The sequence below is a fragment of the Ochotona curzoniae genome, unplaced genomic scaffold, assembly GCF_017591425.1.
Source record: "Ochotona curzoniae isolate NIBS_2020 unplaced genomic scaffold, NIBS_Ocur_1.0 scaffold_461, whole genome shotgun sequence".
Classification (NCBI taxonomy): domain Eukaryota; kingdom Metazoa; phylum Chordata; class Mammalia; order Lagomorpha; family Ochotonidae; genus Ochotona; species Ochotona curzoniae.
Window position 1 is genome coordinate 12,262,059 of NW_024467120.1, and position 17,576 is coordinate 12,279,634.

At 43.9% G+C, this 17,576-nt stretch overlaps 5 non-coding genes across 5 annotated transcripts; 3 read left to right on the plus strand and 2 right to left on the minus strand.

The window, feature by feature from the left end:
- Positions 1-4,556: 4,556 nt before the first annotated feature.
- Positions 4,557-4,628, plus strand: TRNAQ-UUG. Its single transcript has one exon. It is a non-coding gene; the product is annotated as a tRNA-Gln (tRNA).
- A 1,332-nt stretch (positions 4,629-5,960) lies between these two features.
- On the minus strand, positions 5,961-6,042 carry TRNAS-GCU. Its single transcript has one exon. It is a non-coding gene; the product is annotated as a tRNA-Ser (tRNA).
- A 322-nt stretch (positions 6,043-6,364) lies between these two features.
- On the plus strand, positions 6,365-6,436 carry TRNAA-AGC. The gene has a single exon. It is a non-coding gene; the product is annotated as a tRNA-Ala (tRNA).
- A 5,623-nt stretch (positions 6,437-12,059) lies between these two features.
- On the plus strand, positions 12,060-12,131 carry TRNAA-UGC. The gene has a single exon. It is a non-coding gene; the product is annotated as a tRNA-Ala (tRNA).
- A 729-nt stretch (positions 12,132-12,860) lies between these two features.
- On the minus strand, positions 12,861-12,934 carry TRNAT-CGU. Its single transcript has one exon. It is a non-coding gene; the product is annotated as a tRNA-Thr (tRNA).
- Positions 12,935-17,576: the final 4,642 nt, after the last annotated feature.

The window sequence follows — 17,576 nt, forward strand, 5'->3', positions numbered from 1 at the left end:
ATGGTCATTAAAAGAACCTAGTTGGACCCTCCGCAAAAGCGCAGTGGTTAAGGTCCTTGCCTTGAGCACACCAGGATCCCATATGGACGCCAGTTCTAATCCCTGCAGCCCTGCTTTCCATCCAGCTCCCTGCCTGTGTCCTGGGAAAGTAGTCGAGGATGGCCCAAAGCCTTGGGATCCTGCGCCTGCGTGGGAGACCCTGAAGAGGCTCCTGGCTTGGGCTCCAGCCATTGCAGCCACTTGGGGAGTGAATCATCACACGGAAGATCTTCATCTCTGTCTCTTCTCTCTGTATATCTGCCTTTCCACTTAAAATAAATCAAGCTTATATTAAAAAGAACATAATTATACAACAGTAATTGTTTATAATTTTACCTAATTATTTAATGTCACAAAAGCCATTTCTCTATTTACTTCCTACTAGTAAGCAATAGTTCAAGGCTTCCAAATTCTCTCACTTGTATTGGCTGTCACCTACAGGCTGTTAGTCTCCTAAGCGTGAATCTCTGCATCCACACCAGTGATCAGATAATGTCCAAAGCCAGGGATTCACCCGGCAGTGCAACCAGCCCACTTTCTCCATTCTGGACTCACACACTTAAATTCTCCCCCAGAACACGGCACTTCGATTCCTCAGCTGCTGTCTAGGATCATCCAACTGCCTCTCCAAGTCTTCCAACACCATCACCACCTGCTCCTCCCTCTAGGACGGTGCTCCCACACCCATGCTTGTAGCTCCTCCAGCAGGATGCTGAGGGGACCAACAGTTCCAGAATCTGCTCCTTAGTACTTTATTCCTGGGCTCAGCCAGTGATGGCAACGTTCTGGCAGTTGACTCAGTGCCTCCCTGGGCCCAGGGGTCTCCTGGTGCTGACGAGAAAGTACTGCCAAGAAAGTTCCCTAGTGTAAGACATCTTTCTCTGTGGACAAGACTCCTGAGCCCAAATATGATCTTCTCCAATCTTTACTTTGACAATGACCCCTGGTTACTCTGAAGTTTGGCCAGACAAGGCTGGGGGCCGGGGGTTTGAGGCCGCCTCCAGCCCGGGCTTAGCTCAGGTCAGGCTCTCTCCAGTTGGGATCTAGGGTGATTTTTACTTGAGCTCTCTTTTCCCGTCTTTGACCGGAAAAATTTCTGATATAAGAAAACAGTGTTAACGGACCACAAATACAGACAGTTTCAAAAATACATGTTCGCGTGGCAACATGGAACAGTCCATTTCATTGAAAGTGAAGCTGTCCTCGGATAAGACCAGAAGGGGCTGGGACACAACTACTCACAGAGGTGATAGGATCACACACAAGATAACGTAGGGTACCAGGGTCACTTTGTCCCTAAATAAAGTCTGGGTGTACGATCTCAGGCAAGAAACGCAAAGACCCGACCGGAGCTCCCAGCCACGTGGACTCGGGCGGAGAGGCAGGAGGTGTCCTCCCGCACCCCGAGCGGCTGCCCAGGAGGCCTGAGAGTCGCCGCGCGCCCAACTTCTCTCAGCTGCAGTTTCCACCTTTAGGGACCACAAACTTTTCGGAACACAGACGAGCGTGCAGGCGTGCAACCGCTGGGTGCACACAACCCATCCCGGGGCGGTGCCTGCAAGCCCGGCCCCGGAGCTGCGCTCACTTCCGGTCCGCTCTAGGATGCCAGGTGGTACAGCCATCTCACTGGTCGTGGTAAGCAATACTGGTCCTTTCTGGGGCAAACGTTCTAGAAGGGACAAAGAACTGTTAGTCGCCTTGTTATCCGGTGTGAGCAGTGCTGCTGTAGAGGATGCTCTGCCAAATTCACCGCCCACTTGGCGGGACTCACCGACGCAAAGAAACTTCCCTCTCCTGCCCCTCCTTTTCATCTTCATTTCAGGCCATTTTCTTCTTCTGCAATTGCTGTAAATCACTCTTGAAGAAGTACTGACTGTAAGCTCTAGCTCTAACCTTTTCATAACCAGAAGAGGAAAACCATCATTCATGGAGAATGAAATTCCCTCGAAGGAGTCCAGGCAGCCGCTGTGCCTCTGCGAGCCGGGACTAAAGAATTGAAGGGAAACTGATAAAATGATCTTCAAAATCCGCTCTTGTGGGACTTCCAAAAAATCCCCACCTGCTGGGGCTCTTCAGACCGCGCACTGACAGAGGGGTTCATTCAGGCTTGCCCATGTGCTAGGCAGGGGTGCGCCCTTCCACGCCGCGGAGACGGGCTGGGCCGAGACGTGGAAGCTCAGCATTGCTGCAACAGGCAGCCTCGGGTTCCTCTTTACCCGCGGGCCACGCAGCCTTCCCAAGGACTATGCAACAAACGCCCAAGATGTATCAGCGCAAGGCTCGATGGCCCCCGCCCCCATCCCCACCCTCTCTCCTTTGGTTTCTGTATCGATGATTCATATGTTGACATTTCTGATTCCAGAGACCTTGAACGGTCAGAATATTTGTTCCAGAAATCTCCAAGTAAAATCGTTGTCCGAGGAGTTGGTGAATAGTCTCCCAACCCCAATTAAAGTGTTTATGAAAGTTTTCTCTATGTGCCCAAATTCTCAGTTGCTCCAAGCCCTGAGATGGACCCAGCCTCCTCCCGGATGTTCCTGGCCGCTATTTGTATGGGACACTTCTCTTGTATTTTCCCATCGCCAGCTGCTGATCTTCTGCAGTCAGAGGTTCTACCTCTTTCATAGTCTACACATACAGTCATGGTCATGGAGAGAGCTGTTTCTTTAAAAAGACTATATGCATTCTAGACCTAGACTGAAGGAGGAAGATTTAAAGTTTGGGGATTCGCATTTTTCATTATTAAAATGACATGCAACTACATTTACATTTTTAAAAAGTCAAATATCACAAAGAGGAACACAGAGTAATGTAAAAAGTACTTTTATCCTCAATTCAATTTTTCAGAATCGTTCATGCTAAGAGTATGGTGTATATTCCTCCAACCTATCTTAAAATGAACATAGGAAATCATAACTTGCAAGTTACTCTTGTGCTTTGGATATAGTTTGTGTGTCCTTAAAGGCTTCTCAATTTGAAATTTAATCCCTATGATAAGATATTAAAAAGGGTGAAAATTTAATCTGAATGACGGGCTTCAAGACTGGGCTTGAGCAAAATGATTCTAGGTTGAAAATAAGGTCACTAGGGGTTGGGCCCGATGGCATTGTGAGAAATACAGGAGAGACAAATGCACACACTCAGACGCAGGCACTCCCTGTGTTTTGCCAGGTGGACTTTGTGTCCCCTCTGGATTCTGATGTGAAGGTCATTGTCACATGCATCTCTAGAACTGTGAGCTAATACAAGCCTCCTTTACTCATCTTGTGGGTTTATGTCACTAACAACAGAAAACACGTCAACTTGCTTGCAAAAATTATGTCCTGCTTTACATATCAAAATCCATCAAACTGCTGGGCTTTTGTTTTAAACTAAGTGCTCCCTGGAACTGTTGTGCCAACCCATGGGTATATACATTCATTGTGTTCTCTTTAGCACATGTATAGTATTTCTATCAAATACACTGTCACATTCCCAAGTTTCCAATATTGGGAAGTATGACAATGAACTAAGAATGTCATTACATTTTTAAATTTTTCTATTTTGGTAAGATTGTAGGACAATGGGGGACCTGGCTGGTGCAAACCAATAACCAGCTGTAAACCTGTGATGAAGCTCTGAAAGCTCAGGGCAAAGGTCTGGAGGAAGTTGGAATAGAAAAGGATGGGTGCAGGAACTCCCTGATCCTCTGGCTTTGATAACAGATCGAAGAGAAGCACTTCCTCTAACATGCTGTTTAATCATTAATAACCTGCTAGAACACATCATCTTCAGGTTGACCTCCCCCCCACACACCCCCAAATGCAGGCACGTAATCCTGTTTCAACCCCTACTTCATTATGCCTGCATGAACCTTAGTCTCTGCAAGTCACTTGCTGTTAATGAACTTTGGCTATTGATTGTCAGTGGCCCATGTGTGTGTGATTATCGGCTCCATGCACCAACCCCATTGCTGATGTACAGCGACATAAGACGGCTTTGTAGAAGCCAAGTTGCTGTGGTACAGATTATTTTGACAAATATTGCCAAACTGTACCCAAGTGCTATTTCTCATGAGTCTCACTAACTGGACCAACATGCTTCTCTTGCTGAAGCTTCTCCAAGACCTTGGAGGGGTCGTTCTGCATGACACACATTTTTATAAAATTTGCACAATTGTACTGTTTTGACAGAAGCTAAAGACAGCTTGTTTCTACTCCAACAGATCCTGACCAAACTAGGCATCTAATTATGCATTGATAATTCCTACTCTTTTACTTAAAGAAGCCATCCTAAATTCTGCAAACTTCAGACCTCTTGAAATCTGGATCTGCCCATGCTGTCCTTGGCAATCTAATTTATGCTCCCGACCTACAAAGGCAAGAGAGTCTGATGAGTGCGGTTTTGCCCATTGCCTGTTTTGCATCAAAGCACTGGCTTTTCGGTCAAACTGAAGTCTGACCTAATGCTTCTCCATAAGTGCGTTACGGAGGAGATACTTCATCAGTTATGAATACATATTCTTACGTATTGTGGTTGGTCCCATGGTGTAATGGTTAGCACTCTGGACTTTGAATCCAGCAATCCGAGTTCAAATCTCGGTGGGACCTCATAAAGGGTGACTTTTTGCAGTTCCTGGATGGGATTGGCACAGAAACGTGGAAAAACTTGTTCCTCTTCTTAGGGGACTTTCCCTTCCCATCCAAACCTAAAGAACCTAACATGTTTGTCCAGGAGCTTTCAAAGCGCACGGAACTCAGAAGACAACAGGAAGGAAAATGCTTGGCTTCTGTCGCCCTGGAGAACCTGTCGGAACAGAAAGGCTCTGCGGCAGCTTGGAGCGGAACATTCACCTGCTCAGAATCCGCCCCATTCTCCTCTCCGTGCTTCTCCCCACCCCCCTGCGGCCCCGAGCGCACGGCTCCCGGACCTGCCCCGCTTCCTCCCCGCCCGGCCCTGAGCTCGAGGTCCATCCCGGACCGGCCCGGGGGCAACCACGGAGCGCGGGAGAGGAGCGGCTGGGGGCGCCGGCCTTCCGCGACTTCCCCACCCGGATTGCCACCGGCTGCCATCCGCCGCCGCCCAGCCCAACCCCAGGCTCATAGCAGCATTATTTATTATAACTAATTTACAAAAATCAATTCAAGTGTTGACTGAGGGGATGATGGATTTAAAAAAGTAGCATAAGTGTACAGTAGAATGTTACGCGGCTTCAAAAACAGGAAAACTAGAAGATATTACGTTAACTGAACTAAGCAAAGAAAAACAAAACATGACATGATCTCACACGCAAAATCTAAACAATGCTTAGTATAAAATCGCAAAGAACCAACTGGCATAGTATATAATTAATGTTATCAACTTACAAAAATAAGAATGATCTAATATATTATCTAAATACAATTCTAGGAGGATTTAATAACAATATTTATCTATGTGAAATGTGATTGAGGATAGAAATGGGTGCATAGCATGTAGTACTATTGGAACCATGTAAATTTAGTGCCTATTCAGCAACTTTAATACAACTTGAAAATATTTCTCATATTTTTTTTCCCAGACGTCGCAAGTAGAAACTAAACATTAACATTGTTAGCTTCGTCGTCTGGCCTAAGAAGTAGTCTTTAGATCTAATCGGGCATGTCGCATGAAGTTAAACTTATAAGGCAATGTTGTTTTACAGTCCACACCTCAATTACTTTTTCAAAAACAAAATAAAGCCAGCCTGGAGAGTGCTCAGAGAGAATCTCTTAAGGGGAATGCCATCTGGAAGGAAAACTCAAAGGATCCTGCCGCACGGGTTGAATTACGAGTTCGCCACGTGATATTCGGGGCGAAAGATCCTGAGATTTAAAGTCAAGCGGAAGTATACAGATGTACAGATTCAGTGGAGAATAACCAGTGTTCAAATCCGTGATATAAGAAGTTAAAAGTTCTCATGCCGACGAGGGTGGGATTCGAACCCACGCGTGCAGAGCACAATGGATTAGCAGTCCATCGCCTTAACCACTCGGCCACCTCGTCAGACACAAACCTAGAGGTCATAATTTTCTCCCTGCCTGCATTTCTTTTTGTTATATGTTTAGTTCTCCTTTTTCTGGATTAATCTTGACAACTTTCACAACCACACCCAGAATCAAATGTTTTCGCAGTTAGAACGATGAAAAAATGCAGCTGCACGAGCGAAAGGCAACCCATGGCCTCCTGCCAGCCCCCTTCCTGGGGTGACTCACTTCGTTTCTTCCGACGCTGCTGCGCAGCACCCAGCTCCAGCTGTCTCAAAACGGGAAGGTTGCGCCAATTTATTCGGTTCTTTAGGAGGCAAGGAAACAACTGTTTTGTAGTCGGGGGTGTAGCTCAGTGGTAGAGCGCGTGCTTAGCATGCACGAGGTCCTGGGTTCAATCCCCAGCTCCTCCAATCAGTTTTGGGGAGACAAGTCCACCTTCTCTAAATTTCTAAATAAATCGCTATCCGGCTTCCCCTCTCTGAGGGCTCTTAAAAAAACAATGAGCCACACTCAGGAGTCTTTCAGTACATAACGTGGGTTTTGCTCACTTGTTCATACCTTTGAATTCTGAGGAGTTGGAACTTAAATCGCACTGGAAATATACGATTTTCATGATTTCTTCAATTTCCCTACCTTTTTTTTTGGAAGCACTAGGTATTGAGGCCGCAGCCTGTGTTATTGCTGCAGAAGCAGTTGGTACAGAAACGGTCGTTGCATGTGGTGCCTCCGGAGCCAACACCGGAGGGTGCGGATCAGATTATCCAGTCGGATGCATCCGGGGCTACTGTGCCGTCTTGGGAAAGTCACTTAGTGGAAGTGTGAGAAACTGACATCTAAATGTCTCTTCTCAAAAAAATTTCATGAGAATAAGTATAGAGCACCCTTCAGAAATACGTTTGACCCAACAACTGCCTGCTCTCTTCAAAACACAGATTGCCCTCATAACATGCGTACGAAACGGTCCAAACACCAAAGCTTATTTTTCTAGATTCTAGTCTGACATGTTAATTAAATACACAATATTGGAAGGGGGAAAACCTGGTAATTCTTTCTTAACGTTAGTTTCTAGAAATTATTACTTAAATTTGAACAGTAACTGCATAACATACGTTGTTAGTTGGGCTTATAGCCTATACCACATATTTAAGCTTCCTTAAAACATTCTTTGATTAAATGGGTTTGAATTTTTTTGTAAAAAAACAAGAATATTGATCACCTTCAATACCATTTAATATTGTAATGGAGATATTAGCCAAAGATTTTCACCACAAAAAGTAGTACAAGGCAGGTGTTTGGTACGCTGGTTAAGGCTGCTCTGGCACTCTCATTTTTGTCTGAGGTTCTGGGCCTGAGTCCTGGCTGTGCTCCGGATTAGAGTGTGCACTGGAGGATGGGACCAGTCCATCACCTTGGCACATCTAGACTGACTTCCAGGCGTCAGCCTGTTTCAGCCCCTACTGTTTGCGGGGAATTAAGAGACTGCACTAGCAGCTGGTCCCTTCCTCCCCGTCAAGCCGACCACCCTCTCTTAGTCTTTCTCTCTTAAGCATATAAAAACAAATAAGCCAAATTAAGGAAAATTAAAAGTAACTAGAGGATTAAATATTAGATATAGAGGGGCAAAGTTTGGTAGGGTTACCTTTCTAGAGACCATCCCCCAAATGAAAAAACGACTACAAATAAAGAATTTTGCGAAGAATGTGATTATAAAATTAACATAAAAACAACATACACACAAAGCAACCTTTATATAACCAAAATTTGGAGGGGTTTTTTTTTTTTTTTGATCCATTATTTTGAAAGCTGACAAATGAAGGAAAAGAGTCAACCTCTCCTGTATAAAATGATGAAATGTACTTTGTGCTAAACAACATATGAGTATACTTCATAAAATAGAATATTTTCTATGGTTTATTTTAGTGTAGCACCATGCTTTAAATTTATGCATAGTTTTTTAATTTATGCATTTACGTGAGTCTTTCAAAGGTCCTTCACATAGTAGATGAAGGAAATGTTTTCTCTGTATTTAATAAATACAGGGATGATGATAAAATTTGAGTCAAAACTTTGCAACTGGTGTTGCTATCATGTATCCAGGTCACAACCGTCAAGGACTGCTACAGCCATTCTGGGAAATTGCATGGGAGACTAGAATGCATGGCGCTGACCGACATCACACAGTACCATGAGGAGTTTCACATCATTAAAATGAGGCCACCACATATTTTATGTTTCCTCATAAAACGAAAAATAACATACCCAGGACCAACCGATGAAATGTTTGTGTTAAAACAAAAACAAAAACAAAAACCTAACTCCTTGAAGTGAACCAGCAGGCAGAAGATGTTTCTCTCTCCCTTCTATAAATCTGCCTTTCCAATCAAAGCAAATATATCTTTACAGAGAGTCATCATCCGTCTCTTAATTCCTGGATTTTTAAAGTAGATTCCTTCACTGCACCACTGAGCCACATCTCCACCAGAGGTGTTACTGGCTCTTCTGATTGCTGTGACCAAAGGCTGTCGTTGCACGACTTGTTATAGAACAGCTGTAGCTGCAGGTGGGAAGGAAAGGTGACGGTAAAGACACATCAAGATAGAACAGGAGGGATGGAAGAGGAGCCAGCACTGTGGTGCTACTGGGGACATGCACATCCCACAGAGGAGTGCTCGGGATACAATCCCCCCTCCATCTTGGATCCAAGTTCCTGTTACTGCTCCTTGAGGCTGCAGATGATGGCTCCCGTGCTTGAGTTCCTACGAGCCACTTGAAAGCCTTTTGTGTAGCTCCTGGCTTCAGTCTGAACCAGTCCAGACTCTTGCAGCCATTTCTGTGGGAGAGTGAATCAGGGTGTAATCTCTCTTGAGTTCTCTCTCTCTCTCTCTCTTTCTCCACCCCACCTGCTGAAATAAGCCATAAGTGGATCAACACAATATGCAAGTAGAAGTTTTGCTATATTTTTGTCCCTTGTTGGGAAGAAATAGAGACACTGAGAATAAGATTGGGAACCTCATGTGTGTAAATTATAAAATCTGTTCCTTATTATATTCTTGCAATTAGTTCAGTTTTCTCACTAGTCTTTTTAAAAAGAAGCGATATTCATAACTCTTTGTTCCAGATTATGTCAATAATTCTGGTCTTGATGAGAAGAAAAATTACCCTTCAGGCCACTCCAGTGACTCTAGTCAGTAAAATCATACCAGGTCTCATTCAACAAGTAGTTGAAAATTGGCTTACGACAATCAGAAGGCATAACATACGGTTGAAAACATCGCAATAATAACAGCGACAAAATGCAACCATTAAGTGGCCCAAATCTGTCCTAACCTGAAGTTCATGGTCTAAAGTTTCAGAAATAATGACCCAAAGGCAGCATTGTTTTCACCTTTGAAATTCCAGAGAATTTGCACTCTGATCACAAATCATCCACCCACCTTTAGTCAAACAATGTAAAGCTGATCTCAATAATGTATGATAAAATTTAAAGCTATTTTATATAGATATGTAATTTTTGTTAAGGAAGTTAGCATTTAAGTATTACAAATATATAATTAAACCCATCCAACTGATATCTAAAAGTCCTAGTATTTTAACATAAATATGTCTATAAAATATGTGTTTTATGAACAACATAGCTACCAAGAACTCAAAGGTAGCAAGAGATAGTGATGCCAGGAATTGAACCTGGCACCCCATGCATGCAAAGCATGTGCTCTACCACTGAGTCACACCCCCATCCATGATAATATTATTTTCCTTTTTATTTTTGTATAACAGATGCACAACCCTACCAGCTATTTCAATTTACATTCGTAGAAGCATAATTATGTTAGTTCCACAAACACTTTTTTTTTTTATCGGAAAGGCGGATATACAGAGAGGAAGATCTTCCGTGTGATGATTCACTCCCCAGGTGAGCGCAACAGCCAATGCTATGCTGATCTGAAGCCAGGAGCCTCTTCCGGGTCTCCCACACGGGTGCAGGGTCCCAAAGTCTTGGGCCGTCCTCGACTGCTTTCCCCGGGCCACAGGCAGGGAGCTGGAAGGCTGGCGTGCAAAGGGAGGACCTTAACCACTGCGCCACCGCGCCGGGCCCCCACAAACACTTTTTAAATTTGACTTTATTTTTGATGTTGTTTACATAGTTGACAAGAATGAAGGCCCATTTGGACCATCGAATAGGATGGGTAGGGTTGAGGTATGTGGGAAGATGGGTGGGGCAAATGCTTCCAATTTTTGTTTTCTTCCCTTTTCTCCTGTAAGGGGAAGGCAGGAGGGCAAGGAGCTGCTCCCAGCTGCCAAACTACATCGCTACCTGAAGTTGGGATGTCCATTTGCTGTCATCTTAGAAACCATGATGTGGACAAGAATGTTCTAAGGGAATTGTGTGAGTGGTTTTGATAGTTCTGAGATGCTGTGGGTTTCATTGCTCCAGGTTGAGAAAATTCTTCCAAGGTCCATTGGCTGACAGAGTTCACGCTAGTGCATCCACTCACCCAGATACTTGCTGTCAGCTTGACCAAGAAAGTTGTCCAAGCTCTCCATCTTCTTACATGGCATTCGATATCCTCTGTAGGCCCAAGTGAGCTGACCATCATGTCCCCCTTACGTACCTGGGTATGTTGCCCACTGCATAGGCATCAACAGTTGAGGAGATCCAATCCCAATACATGCATTCCATGGTTGAATGACAAATTCTGTGGCTGGAGTTTTGAGTGCAAGGGAACCCTTGGGGAGTCCCCCAAGAAGTCTCTCCCGAGGCGACCCCAGACCTGACTCTTGCATGTACCAGCCAGTACAAGGTCCAGTTCAAACCATCACCTGCAACAGCCTATGTACACACTGGTAATTGTAGTCACATGATCAGTTCTGTCCCCAGCCCCACATCCCATGCAAATTATCGGTGTTGTCGCAAGTCAAGTCAGTGTGCTACAGAGCTTGCCCTTGAGCATACCAGCGAGAACTGCAACCTAGTTGGGGTGACATTCAATAAATTCCATCAGGCATGCCCCTAGTCCCCATTCCTATGCCTGCCAGTACATGCAGCAGACTAGCCTGGTCCATGCTGCACCCCAGTCAGGCTCTCAAATACATCCACTGTGTGTTGTAACTTAGCTCAACCCACCCTACCCTACGAATCAGTTCACATGTATGCCAATGGGTGCTGTCGCCTGTAGAGTCTGGCCCACCTCCAGCCCTGGCTCTCATGCACACAGGCTGTAGTTGCAGTTCAGCAGAGGAGATTCCCTACTAATCCCAGTCCCCGTCCTGGATCTTGTACTTTCCAGGGAGTACTATAATCTAATCTGACAGTACTTGTCCCCTGCCCTGGCACTTGTTAACAGATATTACGGCAAAGCCCGTCCTGTTGGTACCTATCCTAGCCTTTTATTGCACCAGTGAATGCAGTAGTCTAGCCTAGCGCAGCCCTCCCCCAAACTCAACTCTCGTGCAGCCTTGCCCAGAGTCTGTTGCAGCCCCGTCTACCTCCAGTTCTAGTTCTCATGCTCCCCACTGGGAGCAGTGACCCACAGAGGTGCCTCCACAGCTCCCCCTCCCCCAGGATCATTCCCAGCCTGGGGTCTTACATGTGCTGGTGGATGTTGCAGCCCAGTCTGGCAGGACCCGTCTCACCTCAGCATTCACCGCTGGGAATCAAATGGATCCCAAAGGTCAAAATCCCACAGAAATTCTCTCTCGACTTCTGCCTACTATCATGTTTTTCACTATCGCCACAGATTTGCTTTCTAGAATGTCATAAAACTGGGATCACAGTACATGACCTTTTCAGGAATGACACCTCTGTGTCTTCTCACATATGATCACGTTTCTGCACTGAGCTAAGTCAGTTTCATTACATTACATACAATGTAGTCATGTGAATACTGATATGTGTATTTTTCTTATATTCAACGCCTGTAAAATTCACATAATTCTCGTCCAAGAAACTATTAAAGAAGTTATTATTTTAGGGAAAAAAGAAACAGATGTATAAAGAGAAGCCTGTCTGCACCAAAATCTTTGTACTGTGATGGGGATGTAGCTCAGTGGTAGAGCGCATGCTTTGCATGTATGAGGTCCCGGGTTCGATCCCCGGCATCTCCAGTTTCTTGTTGACGCTTTGAATAGTTCTAAAGAGGAAAAGTTCAAATTCCGAATAAAATTGGACATCTTTATACCACACCTTTGTTTGAGACATAAATATGCTGCAGAAATGTTCAGCTCGCTTTCACTGCCAAGGTCATTCATGTCCTGATGACCACTACCTCTCCCTTTTTCTTATGATTTTTCTTGTTTTGGAAGAGGCAGAAAGTGGGACGGTAAGGCAGGAGGGTGCTTGCACCACTGCCCTCCCCTTCCCCCCCTCAAATCTCTGATCTTTGTCCAAGTGTTTCTGCATTCCCGGGCTAACACAAAAGGTTTCTTATTCCTTCTACTTTAGAAGATAGCATATTGGAAGGTAATTTTTGAATAGAAAGTACACCACTGGTGAAATGGTATTAGTAAGACTGATTTCTAATCGTTAGCTTCCCAGAGCTGTGAAACTATAGACAGAGCAGTGCTAACTAAGGGACAGGAGTGATGAGCAATGTTCGTGAACACAGGAAAAGATGACAATTTTTATTAGCTGCTACACTTAGTTCTTTCCTTTATCAATGAACATGGAAAAGAAATTGTGTGTTCTGAAACAACACAGAGAATGTTTGCTTTTGGCAAGAGGTGCCATCATTACCTGCAGTTAACTGCAAAGCTGTATGATCATCACAGAACCTGAGGTTACATAAGGAAAAACAGACTGTAAGGAGTGAAAACTAGCGCTTGCTGAGAAACACCAGGCCCTGCTGGGATTCGAACCCAGGATCTCCTGTTTACGAGACAGGCGCTTTAGCCAACTAAGCCACAGAGCCAGACACACGAGTAGCTTCTTCCTTTCTGTCCAAATCCATCTCATTTAAGTTGACGGTCAATGTTGTTAATAATGGTTATTATGCATGTACTTTTCAAGTACGTCATATTAAAGACTAACTCTTGAAAGGAACTCTGGAAAACTGGAAATACCAAAACTACACCTACACACGCTCACATTTAGAACCACATCAGCGCGACCCGAGGGCAGAGAGGACCTTGGAATCAGAAAGGGGCGGATGCTCTCGGGACGCAAGCGGTTGGCTTGGCTAAAGGTGAAATAAAAGGTATTTTTCCCCCGAGAGACACAATTCGGTTTGAGCCTTCATACCATTAGTGACATTTGGGGCTGTTGTAAGATAGCGTAAGTGTTTATAAAAGAAGCCGAAATTCCCCCTACGTTCAGGCTGGATGATGTGGGAAACAAGTTTCAGGAGCCGCCTCCTGTCTGGGGAAAAGGATCGCTGTTCCTGCGGATCTCAGAAAACTCCACAGAGAGCAAGCAAAACCCACATCTCGGGAGACATTACTGGACAAGCAGGTTGCTCTTCGCCAGTCTGTCTTTCTCATTTTGGTTGTTTGAGAGGATGTTCTCCAATGTACTTCTTAAAGATTCTCAATTGTGGAAATTCAACAAATTTAGGATAGAAAATTCCCTTGAAGAAGAATCCGCCCTTTAGCTAGCATTTCCTGCCTTCCACTAGAACAAAGGCAGGTGCTGAAAGAAGGACCTGAACTCACCGAATAACCAAGTGCTCTTCCCTCCACACTGATCTCCCTCGCTGACTTCTTACAAAAAAGACAGAGAGGATTTTAAAATGCCCTGCTGATGTAAGCAAAGACTGTGCAGACTCTGGGCCAGGTGAGACATTTCAATTCCAAAGTGTTTCTTCTCTCTTGGGTCACATGTTGGGGCATTGTCATGTTCGATCCCATTTAGAGTGAGGATTTCTGAGGTTAGGGGTGGGGGTCGGGAGGAAACTGTACACAAAAATAAGTAGTGAGATGGGAGGAAAAAATGGGCAAATCCAGGATCGCAGAGTGTGATTCGTATGAGTTTATGGATTAAAGTGTTTCTTGGGCACCTCAGGAAGAGAGGGTTCCTAGTCCAGGAGTCGAGAGGAAACAGCTTTGTGTGCTAAGTTAAAGAGGTGCATGGCTAACTGAAATGCAAGTGGACTTTCTCAGGTGGTACTGCAATTCTGGGCATCACATAGCAGACACTCCAGTGTCAGCTTCCTGCCTGAAATTCTTGAGGGCCATCAATGGCTTTGTTTAGCTCACAGGGTCACCCAGAGAACAAGACAAGTTTCTTATAGCCAAAATAGACATTGTATCATAAAATGATAATAATAATACAATGTAAAAAAAATAGACAAAGGCCAGAGTTATGGAGAGAGAGAAGGAAAGGTGGGGAGACACATCTTCTATCCTTCGTCATGTCGGGGTGAACCCTTATGGCTTTATTAGAAAACATAGATTAATCTATGGAGAGAAAGTTTAATCCATATTCACAAACAGTTGCAAGACTATCCAAGTACTCCATTTTCTGCATATTCACTGAGTTTGGAAAAGTGCTTTAGCAACATGAAAAAGACCACAAAACCGCTGAGGGCTATGAATGCTACAACTGCCATGATTTCTAATTAGCTTCAGTTATTATTTCTTCTGTTGGAAACAGGTTGATCCAACTTAATACTAATTAGCAGCTGCTGTAAATTGCAGATTGATGTTGAAATCCTAACCGCTAACACTTCATAATGTGTTCTTAGTGTAAATAGGATTATTGCAGGTGAAATTGAATTGATGCTACACTGGAGTTGGGTGGGTCCTTGATCTGGTATGACTGGTGTCCCAAAAACAAGGGGGAATTTGAATACAGACACACAGGGAGAATGCTATGTGCATTTGAAGACAAAGATGGTGTGTGTGGTGTATGTGACAGCCAAGGACTGCCAAAAATTAGAAGGAAACCACCATAAGCCAAGGAAACACTGGAATCAGATTCTCCCTTACAACCCTCCAAAATAGCCAACCTTGCTGAAACCTGGTCTTAGGCTTCTAGTTTCCAGAATTGTGAGATAATAAAATTGCATGGCTGGAGTCACCTCATTTGTGTGATTTTGTTATAACATCTCTCAGAGAAAGAGTTGGTTTTTCCCCAGGTTTTTTCTCCCCGAAGTTTAACCAGTATAAATATATCTAAAAAGGAAATCAGTGAAGAATGGATAAAAAAGGTCAGCATGAAAAGAAAAAAGTTGTTTTACTATATCAAAAAACTGGGCAAAAAAGTTGAACTCCAAGATGGAGAAATAAAGAAAAAAAAAAAAAACACACAAGGAAAAGTAGTGAACCAGGTCCAAAATTTCTGAGCAACCAGAGGTAGGGAAATTATGGGAAGTAGGAGAGTGTTTCACCAAGTTTGGTGTGTGTGTGTGGTAGGGGGAAGAGGGGTGGAATTAAAAGATACATTTTTGTTATTAGGGCTGGGATTGTGGTGTAGCATGAAAGCTGCCACCTGTGATGTCATCATACCATATGAGTGCTGGTCCCTGTCCCATTGCTCCACTGATGATCCAGCTTCCTGCTAATGGGCCTGGGAAAAGCAATGGATGATGCCCCAAGTACAAGGGCCTGCCACCCAAGATGATGTTCCTGGCTTCAACCTGGTTCACCTCCAGCTAGACAGTGACCCAGCAGGTAAAAAATGTGTCTTTCCATCTCTCCCTCTCTCTCTCTATTACTCTGGTCTTCAAAATAAGTAAATTTTCAAAACACAGCAAAAAAAGATAGTATGGAGCCAGGCACGATGGCCTAGCGGCTAAAGTCTTTGCCTTGAACGCCCCAGGATCCCATATGGGCGCCGGCAGCTCCACTTCCCATCCAGCTCCCTGATTGTGGCCTGGGAAAGCAGTTGAGGACAGCCCAAAGCTTTGGGACCCTGCACCCATGTGGGAGACCCGGAAGAGGCTCCTGGATCCTGGCTTCGGATCGGCATAGCATTGGCCGTTGTGCTCACTTGGGGAGAGAACCATCGCACGGAAGATCTTTCTCTCTGTCTCTCCTCCTCTCTGTATATCTGACTTTCCAATTAAAAAAAAAAAAAAGATAGCATGATAGCAAAATTTCAAACCCGATAAAATAGATGGTATAAATGAAATGAAGTGAGAAAATGCATTCCAATGGGGCAAGTATGGACAATGATGGAATGTTAGGTAGCCCAAAGCAGAGTGTGGACACAGGGTCTTTTTGAGGTTTCTATCTTTTAAAACTCACTTATACTCATTCAATAGAGAAGAATGAGATATTCATGGGTAATTGAAAATATGATTAGGAAAAATTTGTGTCTCAAATAAGTTGAAAAAAGAAGTCCTAGCTTTAATAGGAGTGAGTCACTTGAAAGTTTCAGCTATAGAAAGGTTGAATTTTAGGGATTAATGGATATTCACATTTATGTTTTTAATAGGTTCTTTTTTAACATATCAACTTTGTTGTATACATTTACAGCACACAATGTGTTTTCAGATACATAAAGGTAGGCTCTTAAATGTAATATCCTGTCCAGTACAAGAAGATCTTAGCATAAGGAATTTTAATCAGTTTATAAAAATGTAGTAATGAAAATCATGGATTTTTCTAGTTGACTTTCCAATTAAAATAAATAAATAAATAAGTCCTAAAAAAGGAACAAAACAGAAAAGAAAAAGGGCTGGGTGAAGAACTAACGAGGCAGTTGTACCTACTAGTAAGAACATTGGCTGATGTGATTACACACCAAACCTGTTTCTGCATTGGCTGGCACACATGAGAGTCAAGTCTGAGATCACCCTAAGTGAAGTTTCTTGCAGGACTCACCAGATCACTGGACTCAAACCCCAACCACTGTGAAAATCACATTATATGTAGTCCAACTTACAGAACATGAATTGAGACTGGACCTCTTCAGTTGCTTATGAACCCTGGGGGACATGACAGCCAGCTCATCTAAACCAGCAGGGGACATCAACTGGCACATCAGAGGATGGAAAGCAGAGCAGGTTGGACCACACTCCTCGGTCTGTGGATGCACTAAGGTGGACTTGGTCAGCCAATAGACCTTGGAAAGACTTTCCCAACACTGGTGCGATGAAGCTGATGACATCTCAGAACTGTCAAAAGCAATACAGTAATACCTTTGGAACATTCCTCCCTACATTTTGGTCTCTAAAGTGTCATCAAATGACAGTCCCTATCCCTAGGTGCCAATATAGTCCGACAACAAGGAGCAACCCCCCTCTCCTATCCCCTCTGCAGACACAGGAGGAAAAAAAAGAAAAAAAAATTGTCCTACCCATCTTCCTCTATACCTCTCAACTATGTAAACAATATCAAAAATAAAATTTTTTAATTTCAAAAAGAAACATGGGTTTTTAAAAGATATCAGCAAGAATATGTCCGATAATAGGATGGACATAAAATGAAAGGTTAAGACAAAGACAGACCGTAATTAGAGAGAGGGTATTGCAAACTATTCTAATCCTTTTGCCTGGGGGTTATAAGACAGATGAAAGTGGCATGACACATTGTACATTTAAGCCCAATGCTAGACAATGTGACTTTAAAGTGGGTACTTGTCTGAGTCACTGTTGTCATTTAACCCCCATC